This window comes from Cebus imitator, unplaced genomic scaffold (genome assembly GCF_001604975.1).
Source record: "Cebus imitator isolate Cc_AM_T3 unplaced genomic scaffold, Cebus_imitator-1.0 Scaffold99, whole genome shotgun sequence".
Lineage (NCBI taxonomy): Eukaryota > Metazoa > Chordata > Mammalia > Primates > Cebidae > Cebus > Cebus imitator.
This window is the reverse complement of record NW_016107414.1, coordinates 3,534,331-3,537,560: the sequence shown is the minus strand read 5'-3', so window position 1 is coordinate 3,537,560 and position 3,230 is coordinate 3,534,331.

Genomic DNA, 3,230 nt, shown 5'->3' with positions numbered 1-3,230 from the left:
TTTTGAGATGGAGTCTTGCTCTGTCTCCAGGCCAAAGTGCAGTGGTGTGATCTCTGCTTATCACAACTGACTCCCTGGTTTAAGCGTTTCTCCTGCCTCAGCCTCCCAAGTAGCTGGGACTACAGGCAAGCATCACCACGCCCAGCTAGTTTTTATATATTTAGTAAAGATGGAGTTTCACTATGTTGGCCAGGATGATCTAGATCTCTTGACCTTGTGATCTGCCCACCTTGGCCTCCCAAAAGTGCTGAGATTACAGGCATGAGATACTGCGCCTGGCCTTTCTTCTTCTTTTTTAATTCTGAGTCTTTTCTTTTCTTTTTATTGTGCTTTAGGTTCTGGGGTACATGTGCAGATCATGCAGGATTGTTGCATAGGTACATACATAGCAAGGTGGTTTGCTGCCTTCATACCCCCATCACCTGTATCTGATATTTTCTTCTTTTAAAACAACAAAGGTAATCATACCATTACTGGAATGCTGAAGCACACACCCAGTCAATGCTTGGGTCAGCTATCCATCGGCAAAACCTTGGATAGCATGTCCCAGACTCAGTATACCTAAAGTTTCTTGGGTTCAAGAAATCCACCTTCTAAACAATGAAAGAATAGCAAGTGCAGGGAAGCACACGTACTCGTCCCTGCTCTGGGCCAGCATCGCTAATCAACTGGACACTATTTGCCCCTGAGTGTAGATAAGGTAGGCTTCTCAATCCCATTCTTCAGGTAGCACATGCTTTAGCTCCAAGGATGAAGCTTACTTATCATAACTGGTAGAAGAGCCTGTTCAAGGAAGCCAGTCTACTTTCCCCAAAGATCAGGCTGGAATGCATGTCAGGGCTGCCATTGAGTCACAATATTATGCATGACTTTAACAACAACTGAGGGTAGGCAGAGAATCCTCCCAAATTCTGCTGAGGATAGGGCCTCCAGATCAAAAGGAAAAGGCATTTTCCTGTAACTCAGCTTCTCTGAACAATGGTAACTGCCAGAAAAATTGCTCATTTTATAAGAGTAGATTTTTTTTTTAAATTTAAATTGTCCTGTTGACTGTTTCCTATTCATGTTGAATTGTATGAACACAGCCGACTCTAACTTACAATTTCAATACAGGGTGCCTTTATGTGTTCTGAGAATCTAAGAATATGTCATTCCTCACAAAACCCCATTATCTATGGGAAGAATGTGTTATATTCTGGAGAGAATGTTCCATCACTGGCTGGTCCTAGAGTAAATGTTATTTCAGATTATTTACAGACAAGGTTACGTTTTGTTCCTTCTGTCATTTGCCAGTGAGCTTGTGACTCTCTGAGCTATGTGCCCTTTGTCACCATATTCATTTGTTTTTCTTGAATTTTAACATTACCCATTTATATTCAGGTTTCTATTTTAAGACGACCAAGTAATTCTGGATCCTGTCAAATTCTCCTCTGCATGTCTGCTGTAGACATTATGGGTCTTTCATTGCTGTGTTATAGCCTTATAGCCATCCATCAGTAGCATAAGACATTTTGTCTATTATGACCTGATGCTCTTCAAGGGTTTTCTTCATATTTCTTTATCTATGGGGAAGTGTAGTCTAGAAAATAACCAAGGGCATACATGAATAAGTTATGTTGTTAAAATCTTAGTGGAATACCATGAATGTAACCTTAGGCTCCCATTAGAGTTCAGAGAAAGTTTGCCTCTTAAATGTACTTTCTGCAATATTTCCCCCAATATTCCATGTTTTATAAATGAGTAAACGTTGTTTCATGTGATGATAATCCATTTATTTCATTGAGTGAATTTTATTCCATCTAAAATGTCATATACCTTAAATAAATATGAAAGGAAAATGAAAATACTGTAGGCAGAGAGGCTAATGTGGTAATAATTCTGATAGTTCTTTTTCCCCTTTTACATTGGCTAACGATGATTTGAGGATCTGGGGTTGCAAAGTTCTATGCAAAATATTACATGATTTGTAAATAAGTAAACATTGTTTCATATGATAATTATCCATTTATTTGAATAAATCTTATTCCATCTAAAATGTCATGTACCTTAAATAAATGTGAAAGGAAAATGAAAATGCTATAGGTAGAGAGGCTAATGAGACATTACCCAAAATGTGATAATTAATCCTGATATTACTTTTCCCCTTTTACATTGGCTAAAGCTGATTTGGAGATCTGGGGTTACAAGGCTATCGTTTGGTGGAAACCTTTTATCCTTTCTCTCTTTTGCTGACAAATCCCAAATTAGAGCCTTTAAATTCATTCCGTGTGCTCTCTTTTATCAGACTACCAAAATTTAGAGAGAAATTCCTTTCAATAAACACTATGTACATATCCCAGGAAGAAAATCTTATCAAGGTAAACAGCATAAAAACAAATCTTGCCTTCTAATAGATTTTCTTGAGAGGCAAAAGAAAAAAAAAAGTAAAGTTCAAGGGGTAGTGGAAGGTCCTGAGCAGTGATGGTAGTGGGGGTAGGGCAGTGGGGAACAAAGACTCAGCAGAATTGCAGATCAATTGTTCTTGAAGTTTACCACACATTAAAATCATCTAAAGAGCTATAAAAATGTCAGTACCTTTCTCATTGAAATCAGAATATTTAAGAGTTGGACCTAGACAGAGGTGTTTTTAAACTTCCCCAGTGATTCCAAAGTGTGCCTAAGTTTGAAAATTAGTGTTCTAGTCTACATGCAATTTTCACCACATAAACGATTATTATAGTAATAAGTTTCGTTGTGGCCTTGACAGACCCAGACCCTGTTGGTTTGTTAATCAAACACCATTCTCAGCTCTTTCTCCCTCATGGACGTCCATTTTAGATGAACATGTGTTTTCCTCATCTTCGTAACTGGTAGTGAGTTTTGAATTGTTTGTGTCACAGAATGTGTATGAGGTATGAAGCATGGATTGAGAGAAAGCAGCTCAGATGGTCACGGGACTCTGACAGTAATTTTGCATTCCAGATCCTGGTGCTTGGGTCAAGGAAATTGCGGTGGAACTGGGGAGAAGGGACATACTTGAGCGATATGTAAGAGTTTGCCTTGACAGGAATTGATGACTGTAAATCAAGTTGGAGGCATAAAGCAGTTGTCAAGAATGACTCAGTTTCTGACTTTAGCAACCCAAAAGATGACGGCATTGTTTGCTGAGACTGGAAATGTTGAAAAGGAAGTCGATTTGGGTTGGAAGATGATTTTATGTTTGGATGGATAAACTCTGAGACACTTCATGA